At 47.7% G+C, this 10,374-nt stretch overlaps 1 protein-coding gene across 3 annotated transcripts in view; it reads left to right on the top strand.

The window, feature by feature from the left end:
• The first annotated feature begins 94 nt into the window (after positions 1–94).
• The window catches only part of ZHX3 (zinc fingers and homeoboxes 3), a 115,297-nt gene continuing 105,017 nt past the window's right edge, over positions 95–10,374 (top strand). For 2 of the 3 annotated variants that reach the window (XM_069548556.1, XM_069548558.1), the window contains exon 1: positions 95–308. The gene's annotated coding sequence lies outside the window, so the exon portion shown is untranslated. Of the gene's footprint in view, positions 309–584; positions 727–10,374 lie in introns of those variants that run through there. The other variant, XM_069548557.1, reaches the window with a different exon arrangement.

Genomic DNA, 10,374 nt, shown 5'->3' with positions numbered 1-10,374 from the left:
CCGCCCCCCCAGGCGCCAGAAGCGACCTGGGCGGGGGGCCTCGGGCCACGCCCCCAGCCGAACCGAGAGGTGCCGAGCGGAGCCGAGCGCCTCCGAGTGCGGCCGGGCCGAGCCGAGCGGCCAGGAGTCGGTTGGTGCAGCTGCGTCCCCGCCGCCCAGCCGTCCGCGGCTCCGGCGTCGCCGCCGCCTCCGCCTCCGCGCGGTCTGCGCCGGCCGGCCGGCCGGCCGCCCGCCAGCCGGGAGGGAGGCCTGGAGCGCGCGGAGAGCGGCCCGGCCACGGGCGCCGCCGCCGCCGCCGCCGCTGCCAGGTGAGCGCCCGCCTCGGCCCTCCGACCCCGTGTGCCCCCGCGGCTGTCAGCCCCCGTGTATGTGTGTGTGTGTCTCCCCGCCTGTCAGCGCCCCGTGTCTGCGCGCGCTCCTCCCGCCACGCCTGGCCCCCGGCCCGGCCCGCAGCGTCGCCACCCCCGCCCGCTGCCCCGGGTCTTTCTGTCAGCCGCCAGCACCCCCTGGCCAGGAGGCTCCGCCCCTTCCCCCCGAGGCCCCGCCCCGCCCCATCTGTCATCACCCGCCCCCCCCCCCCTCGCTCCCTGCTTGGTCGACCTGCAGGCGTGAGGGTGCCGCTGCTCCCTGGGGGTCCGAGCAGCCCCCCGTGGCCACACGGCTGCAGCTGAAGGATCGCGGCAGGGCGGTGGGGGTGTCCGCAGATACCCGCCGGACCATGCGAGGGTGCGTGTCGGTGTGAGCGCCGGGTGGGAGCGCTGTGGACGGGAGCGCCTGGAGCCGGGAAGGGAGCGCGGCGGGGTGGGTGGGGGGCGGCCTGACCGACGTGGGGCGGGAGATGCCAGGCGACCGAGAGCCACTTGCCCCAGTGCCCGCGGGCCTGCTGCGTCCTGCGGGGACGCGGCAACCCCGGGCCTCTGGTCCGCTCCGCCGGGGAGGCAGCTGGACCGGGACTCGAGCCACTTGGGGTTACAGTAGACTCCTCCCTCCTGGGACCCCCCACCCCCGACCTGCCCATGCGAAGGCAGCGGAGCTGGGCTCGGGCACCCCGGATGCCGCGAGGGGCACGTGAGCGGAGTTTGGGGGCTTGTGAAACCCTGCGGGTTTGGGATTTCCATTCAGAGACGCCTGTCGGAAGTGATTGAGGGGTTGGTGGGATGTGGAGCTTAGGTGGAAAGTGTTTTGAGAGCTTGAGTCATTTTGAGTTGCGTGGTTTGCATTTCTGAGCAGTGATTGCCCTGGGCTAGTGCCCTGTGAGAAACTGTTCTGTGATGTAGGGGTTGGTTGGGGCGCGGGTCTGGGGTGGGGGGCGGGGGGCGGGCTCGTGTAGACTAGGAGGGAGGGCACACTTCTTTCTGTTTTTATCTGTGTCATGTGGACGTATAGTATATTTATTCATGAGACCTTCGTACAGCCTCAGTTTTAAAAAGGGTTACAATAGTTTCCATTTACCGATTCTCTTGTATGCTGTTATTTTGATGTGCTTTATTTGCAGTAACTTCGTATTGCGATATTTCAAAACTAAGAGAAAAAGCGTCCTAAAACAATTGGTATTTTGCCGGATAATTCTCAACCACGGGGAAAGAGCCAAGAGCGCACTTCATTAGCTGGAACAACTTATTCGGGCTTAATTTGTTTCTAAGAGACACACAGTGGAAAAATCCAGAAGCGGCATAGTAGTAGAAGAGTGTTAGGAAATTAATGAAAAGAACCCTTCTATTGCTGCCTTGGAAAGATGGTATCAAAGTTGCTGTAGAGCACAGTGCTTCTATGTAATGATAAACATATTAACCAAGTTGGTTTTGTGACCTTGATATGTGGCGTGGTGCTTGATTTGTGTAGTGCTTTGTAACAGGGAAACATTGCATGGGAAGCAGGGTAATTTGGGGGAGAAAATGGGCCTCTTTTTTTTTTTTTTGGTCATATTTAAGAAGATTTCAGACCAGGGCATTCTGCTGGTGGAGGTGAGTTTTTAAATTTTCTACGATGACATCAAAAATTACAAAAATAACTCATGTTTAAGGCAGAAAACTAGAAGGAAAAAAAAAAAACCTAAAAAGCTTGAGAAAAAAGTCATCATCCCACAAGCCATAGTAAACCACCTTTTCCTATTTATCTCTTTAGTCTTTTGTTCCCATATATAAGTATGTTTTTTCTTACAGAAATGCTACTGTACTGTAAAATTGTGTTATGATCTGCTTATTTACACTTACAAATAGATTGTGAGCAGTATGTCTTGTCTTTGTAAGAACTTGTTCCTTTTCTGATCCTTTTAAAAAAGAGATTAGAATCTTTGCTTAGAGTGCTCCAGCAGCTTCCCATCTTAAAGTAAAATCTGAAGTTCCTGCCTTGGCCTTTGAGGCTGCCTCCCTGTCCTCACTTCAGCCTTGCCGGACAGATCTCTTTGCTATTGCCTAAAAACTTCAAGCAAACACCAGCCTCAGTGCCTTTGCATTTGCTGTTGTGTCGGCTTGGAACCCTGTTCCCTGGATACCCTGGTTCTTGCCTCAGGTCTCTGCTGCAATATAACCTTTCAGTGCGTTTCCCTGACTACTCTGTGGAAGACCCACCTCATCTCCCTGTCCTCCTTAAACAACCTTACTTTTTTTTCGTGATACTTAACACTACTTGGTAAATACCAATTTATTTGTTGGTTTACTGTCTCTTGTGAAATCCCTCAGTCGTGTCTGACTCTTTGCGACCCCGTGGACTGTAGCCCACCAGGCTCCTCTGTCCATGGGATTCTCCAGGCAAGAACACTGGAGTGGGTTGCCATTTCCTTCTCCAGGGGAATCTTCCCGACTGTCTCTTTCCCCCCATTAGTCCGTAAGTATGAGGTTTTATTCATTGATATATCTTAAGAGCCCAGAACCTGACACATCAGTTCAGTTCAGTCGCTCAGTTGTGTCCGACTCTTTGCAACCCCATGAATCGCAGCACGCCAGGCCTCCCTGTCCATCACCAACTCCCGGAGTTCACTCAGCCCATCGAGTCAGTGATGCCATCCAGCCATCTCATCCTCGGTCGTCCCCTTCTCCTCCTGTCCCCAATCCCTCCCAGCATCAGAGTCTTTTCCAATGAGTCAACTCTTCGCATGACGTGGCCAAAGTACTGGAGTTTCAGCTTTAGCATCATTCCTTCCAAAGAAATCCCAGGGTTGATCTCCTTCAGAATGGACTGGTTGGATCTCCTTGCAGTCCAAGGGACTCTCAAGAGTCTTCTCCAACACCACAGTTCAAACACATCAATTCTTCAGTGCTCAGCCTTCTTCACGGTCCAACTCTCACATCCATACATGACTACAGGAAAAACCATAGCCTTGACTAGATGGACCTTAGTCGGCAAAGTAATGTCTCTGCTTTTAAATATACTATCTAGGTTGGTCATAACTTTTCTTCCAAGGAGTAAGCATCTTTAATTTCATGGCTGCAATCACCATCTGCAGTGATTTTGGAGCCCCCCAAAATAAAGTCTGACACTGTTTCTACTGTTTCCCCATCTATTTCCCGTGGAGTGATGGGACCGGATGCCATGATCTTCATTTTCTGAATGTTGAGCTTTAAGCCAACTTTTTCACTCTCCTCTTTCACTTTCATCAAGAGGCTTTTGAGTTGCTCTTCACTTTCTGCCATAAGGGTGGTGTCATCTGCATATCTGAGGTGATTGATATTTCTCCCAGCAATCTTGATTCCAGCTTGTGTTTCTTCCAGTCCAGCATTTCTCATGATGTACTCTGCATAGAAGTTAAATAAGCAGGGTGACAATACTTGATGTACTCCTTTTCCTATTTGGAACCAGTCTGTTGTTCCACGTCCAGTTCTAACTGTTGCTTCCTGACCTGCATACAGATTCCTCAAGAGGCAGGTCAGGGGGTCTGGTATTCCCATCTCTTTCAGAATTGTCCGCAGTTTCTTGTGATCCACACAGGGTGCTTAATCCATATTTGCTGAATGAACGAATGAATGGATGCTCATTGTCCATCCATTCACGAGACCTTCCTGAAGCCGCCTAGGCTCTTAGACAGCCATATCATGAAGTGGGATAACAGTCCTTTGACAGTTAGGGTAGGCCTCTCCTTTACATATCTGAGGTGAAGAATTTCATGGTATGAGGCTTATGGTCTTAAAAAGAATCACAGTCTTGATTTAACTTGCACAACTGAGGGAAGGAAGAGTTTTGGCCACTGTTTTCTTCTTATGCCCTGGAAATCTTTGAAACATTTCAAGTATTCCAGTGGTGTTGACAGCTATGATTTTGGTTTGGTGGTTCTTAGTGATAGTTTTAGCCTCAAGAGCATAATGAGTTTTTTGTATCAACAGATACCCAGAGATTATAGCTTTATTGCATTTTCATCTGAGGAGTAGCTGTTACATTTACTTATTTTTGTGGCAGTTCTATCCTTTTCACCTCCCTGCTTATCAGTTTTTGGATGGTCTAGCAGGTAACTTAAGGTTTTGTTTTTTTTTTTTTAATTTTAAAATAAATCCTTGATCTCTTGACCGTTTTACATTTCTCATTTGACTCTTGAACTGTTTGAAAGTAACAGTTTCATCTTTCAGGACAAAATGACATCTGTAAAAACATACAATTGCATTTGCATTATAAGGAAGAGGAAATTTGTATCTTGAGGCAGAATTTTTACAGAGTAGAGTGTGAGTGTAAGGTTTTTAAAGCTTTGAATTTCAAGCAGGCAATCTTTAATTTTAATGAGTTTTTGAAAAGAATTCTTGCTTTTGCTCTAAAGGAAAAGAATTCCTTTGAACACAATCCAAACCGTCAGAAAGTTTTTTTTTTCTGATGCTTCAGATATATTTGGGGGAAGAAATCATAAATGAAAAATTTTGTTCTTTTAAAGGAAGGCCTAAAGGGAATGTGTTAAGAATTTATTTGTATTTGTTCCACAGGTGTTTATTAAGCACGTCATTGGGGCAGCCATACAAGCACATTGTATGGGCTGCGTTGTACGTTTAGTTTTAGATTACCTGCCTGATTTGTTATTATTTAGTCCCTTCTTTCACTTGGCTACCTCCCTTCTCTCATCAGATTCTCTTCCTAAGTGATCTCATCCGTTCCCAGGACTTTATTACCCTCTGGATGCAGATGACTGCCTCAGTGACACCTCCCGCCCAGACCTTTCTTTGGTTCTAGATTTACAGTTTTAGCTCCTGTCTCCCTTCTCTCTCTCTCCTTGCAGACTCACAATGATCTCAAACTTCACCTGCCCACAATTGATCACTCAGTCTCTCCCTCTCAAGCTTCCAGATTTGTATTCCTCATTCTCGATCCCTCTGCCCTCTCTTCTCCTGCCTTCTCCTGCCCCCAGCTTCCCTTTAGTCAGCACTGTCCATCCATTCATTGTTTAGCTGGAGATCCGAAAGTCGACCTGGATTTTCCCCCATTTCTCAGCCGACATCTAGTACATCAGTGTGGGCTGTGGGCCTGCCCGCCCTCCCTGCTGTCCTCCTCATCCGCTGCCGTCCTCTCTCAGCTGGGTGACTGCCCCTGCCTGCCACCTGGTCTCCCAGCTTCCATTCCTGCCTTCTCTAACCCTTCTCCCCCTGCAGCCAGCGAGCCTATCAGACCTTGTCCCCTCAAGTGTCCTATGCCCATTTCGAGGCCTCTCACCACCCTGAGATCCATGTCCACACTTGGGTGCCAGCCTCTGCCTCTTCTCCACCCTCCAGTCCTCGCTTTCCATGCTCCTTTAAGGTGGAAGTACTGTTGGTCTGCTCAGAGCCAAGTTCTTCTCTTCCGTATAGCGCTTCCCTCTGCCCGGCACTGGTCCCCAGACTCTTCTAGGAGAAGGGCCTTCTCCGACATCTGGGCTCAGCGAAAATGTCCCCACTCAGAGGGGTCCCTTCCCTGATCACCCCTTTACAGCAGGTTGCTCCTCATTGTCCCCCTATCAGTACACATGCATTTCCTGCTTAGCATGTCACCAGAATTCCAGGTGTTTCACCCAGATGTTTGTTTCCTTCTTTATGGTCCATTCCCCCAGCAGACTGCAAGACCAAGAGGGCAGGGACAGCCTTGGCTTGTTTATGGTCCAGGCTTGGCCCCGTCTCTGTGTAGATTCCTCTAGCTTCAGGTCCTGGATACCTTTTGAACGATAAAATGATTGTAACAGCCAACCTTTTTTGAAATTACTTGTCAGGTCCATGGTTAAGTGTGTTCATACATTATCTCTCAACCTCTGGGAGAAGCTACTAAGGTGGAGATGGTTATGACTTACCATTTTTTGTTGTTGTTTTGAGACAATTGATCTTAGAGAAGTAACTTTTGAAGTTACAAAGCTAAGAAAGTGGTGGAACTAGAATTTGGATCTGTATGGTCTGACTGTAGAATCTTTCCTATTATTCTTTGCTGCCCTCTGATAAGATTGTAGGAATGAATAAATAAACATTGAACATTCTGTGAGATTAATATTGGATGGTTTTTCATGTTTGTGTTTCTGAGCATACATTGGAGCATAAAAAACAATGCTTGTGTTAGGGTTGTGCATTTCCTGGAAACTTTGTGTTAACAAGCCCTATGCTGAAACATATAGTTGGTGTTCAGCCTTTTTTTTTTTAATACAAATTTTGAATATATTTATTTATTTATTTGGCCATGCTGGGTCTTAGTTGCAGCATGCAGGATCTAATTCCCTGACCAGGGAGCAGACCCAAGACCCCTGCGCTGGGAGTGCAGAGTCTTAGCCACTGGACCACCAGGGAAGTCCAAGGCTCCGTGTTTTAATTTTGCCTCTGCCACTTACTAGCTAGAAGCCCTTGGGCAAATTCCTTAACAGCCTAAGTCTGTTTTTCTGTTTTTCAGCTGTAAATGGAGTGAAATAATATCTTATCTCACAGGGTCATTATAAGTAGCATAATTATACACAAAAAGCAATTAATGTTAGCTATTAATATTATATGGAGAAAAAAGTTAGGAAAAGACTTTTAGCCCCATTAACAAACTAGACTTGGGTTAAGAGTGGGAGACAGACCATAATTAACAGTATTGTTTCACTGACTCTGGTTTTGAGTTTATAAAAATTATCAGGGAATTAACTCTTTGGCTTAGAATTTATAGTCATTCTGTATGCAGCTTTTGTTCGTATTTAGTTAAATGCTTGTAGGTAAGAGAGTTTTGTTTTCTTCTTTTTCTTTTTAGATGCCTCCTGATCTTAAGATTCTCAGGGTAAAGGGATCCTTTGAGAGGGTGGATTTTTCTCTCCCATTCACGACTGTTACAGCTTACTTCAGTAATGATTATCACCAGGGAGCTTGCTTTAAATAACCAAGCAAACAGTAGGCCCAGCACAGGCACGGATGGGCTTGGCAGCCCTTACGATGGAATATCTGGGCATAGCTGTGTTTTCTGGTGGGACAGCTTAGGAGCAAGTGCTAGTCTGATGACTTCCATCATTTCTGTGAAATAGAGTTTCGCTAAGAGTAAGTGGGAAGAAGTCAGAGGAAAAGCAAGGAGACTTGACATACAGTCAAGGTCAGGAAGAGGAAGAGTGAACTTGGGCCAATGCCTGTAGCCTCTCGGCAGTGTGCAGGGCTCTGCTGAGGTAGGAGGCTGTGGGTTAGGCACCAGTAGCCTACAGCTGGCTGGTGTCAGGAGCAAATAAGACATCTAGCTGGACTGAGCCAGGGCTAAGGCTGGCTGCAGTGAGCTGCAGCAGGACAATGTAGTGGAGGAACTATTCCTCCGAGCAGGGAGTGATCAACATAAGCAGGAAACATGGAGGAGAAAAGGGCCAGAGGTATGGATGAAACCAAGCACTGGGTGTATTGGAGCCCTGGAGTGGAGAGGGGCATTTGAGTGGAAGATTTCAGAGTAGGAGCAATTAATTACTGGACAGAACAGGAGCCTGGGTTTTGCCACAGACGTACATAGCCCAGTGAAGTGAACTCAGTGAAGGAGGCCAAGTAACGGAGGCTTGAGAGTTGTTTGGGTCATCTCTGTGGTAATCCAAGCCATCAAAAGGATGGCAGGACGTTTGGGGCACAGAGAAGGAAGGCATGCCACGTCTTGGGTGAATGGCATACCAGCAAGGAGAAGAGGGTTGATGGCCACCCTGGAGGAGCCTCAGAAGACTGAGGCATTTTGCCTGAGAGCAGTGGCAGAGCAGTGACCTGAAAGCTTTGTTGGTTACGGGTCTCTGGAAGCAGTCAGCCTTGGCTCAGGGTCATTGTGCTTCTGAAGGCATCCCGATTCCAAGTGAGCAGCATGGGTGACATGTAGTATTGTATTTCTATATCTGGTCGTGGAAATCATCTGAGGGTCTGTGTTAAAAATTCAGCTTCCGGGGCTCCACTCCAGGCCCACTGAATTGGAATTTCTAGGAGAGGGGACTGAGAATGTATATTTGAACACTTCACTCTCCACACACATACCTGGTAATTTTTTTTTTTAATTTAATTGGATAGTTGCTTGACAGTGTTGTGTTGGTTTCTGCCATGCATTGGCATGAATCAGCCATAAGTATACATATGTCCCCTTCTTGACCCTGCCTCCCCCTCCCCACCCCATCCCGCCCCTCCAGGTCGTCACGGAGCACCGGCTTGAGCTCCCTGTACCATGCAGCAACTTCCCGCTAGCCATGCACGTGACATGCTAACGTATGTAGCTTAGTGCTGCTCTCTCAATTGGTCCAGCCTCTCCTCTTGTAATTCTTCATACTTAGGCAGGATTGGGAAAGGTGGCTGTAGTGGATAAGAACATGGGAGGCCAGCTGCGTGGGTCTGAAGTGAGGCAGGTGAGGGCGAGCCTTAGCCCATGACTCTTAATAGCTTGCCTTTCCAGGTTTAGCTGATGGCAGAGGCTCTGAATTAAGAGACCCTCCATTCGAGTCTGTCACCCTGGCTAAAGCAAGAAGAGACAGCTGGTGATGACAGAGACAAAACTCCCTCTACAAAGTCATCCAAAGGATAGCAGTTCGGGGACACTCCGAGAGGAAACAGTCTTGTTTGCCTCCGTGGTCTCTGAATACATTAATCAATCATAATTGCTATCCTGTTCAGCAGGATTAGGTCAAATTATGGTTTGATTAGTTCAGAAAGGTTGAGAAGGAAGTAATGCAGTTTAATTTAGAAAGCTTCCATTCTAATCTTGCATGTTTTAGTACTTGAGTTGCCAGTAATATTAACTTATGTGACACAGTTCTACCTCTGAGGACACTGGATTAAAAACCCTTTACTCAGTGAAAAGCCAAAGACAAGAGCAGTTCTTATCCCCACGGGGCCGCGCACACGACTGGATGGTACCGTGGTACCAGAAGGCCTGCCACCCCTGATCCCAGCTTTTATGAAGAAAATTCTGTTTGTTTCCATGATAAGCACAGGGACTCCTACAGGAGAACAGCTGCTAGAGAGGGAACTTGGGGTTCCCCATCCAAGATAATATTTCTTACCTCACAGGGTCACCGTGAGTAGCATAATTGCACTCAAAAAGCCAATGTTAGCTATTAATGTTATATGGAGAAAAAAAGGAGAAGACTTTTAGCCCCGTCAACAAATTAGGGTTTGGTTAAGAGTGAAAGACCATGACTGACGGTGCTTGTTTCCCTGACTCCTGTTTTGTTTATAAAAATGATCAGGAAATTAACTCTTTGGCTTGGGATTTATAATCATTCTGTTGATTCTGACCATCCTGGGCTGACTGCTTAGAATCCCCTACTGCTGGTGAGGAGGGTGTGAGTTTGAGCTGCGTGTTTAGAATATTAAACTATACTTAGCGCCTGGTTCGTCATGGCCAAACACTAAAAGCTTCGGGAAAACAATGCTGTTGGCCCTGCCAGACAGAAGTAGTTGCTTTGGACCTTGAGCTTGAAACTTAACTTGCCGGATCGCGTGCTCTGTTTCTTATTTCCTTGTAGTGCTGTTGGTACTGAGGGGCCTGGCTTTCAAACTTGATGAACTGGGCACCAAACGTGGCACAGAGTCTCGGCTATATTCCCGTCACTTTGCACGTCCTTCCATGTGCTGCTCCGTTTCCCTGCTGAACTGCCGGCAGCCATCTGCATGCACATTTTGAGACCCAGAAAATGTGGCAATGGAGGCTTAACAGTGCCAGCTGTGCCAGAATTTTCTGTTTGCGAGTTGAAATTTTTAAAAAGTAATTCCCTTTTAGGGAAAAAAAAAGAAGAAAAGAAAAACCAAACGGGAATTTAGAATATTTTTCCCTTGTAGAAAAACATTGTCTTCTAAAGCTGAGAAATACTGAGCAGAGGCCAAAGAGGGTTAGTGATACTAAATGTGGTCTCTAATATCACACTTTTCCTGTCCTCCAGAGCTCAGGACCCCCGAAGGCTCTGCTGCGTTATGGTGCCCTTGACAGTATCTGAATCAGTTAAAGAGTATTTCAGTTTGTGAAGTGTTTGTATGC

This window comes from Ovis canadensis, chromosome 13, assembly GCF_042477335.2.
Source record: "Ovis canadensis isolate MfBH-ARS-UI-01 breed Bighorn chromosome 13, ARS-UI_OviCan_v2, whole genome shotgun sequence".
Lineage (NCBI taxonomy): Eukaryota > Metazoa > Chordata > Mammalia > Artiodactyla > Bovidae > Ovis > Ovis canadensis.
Note: the sequence above shows the minus strand (reverse complement) of the source record. Positions and strands in the feature narration are given on the sequence as shown.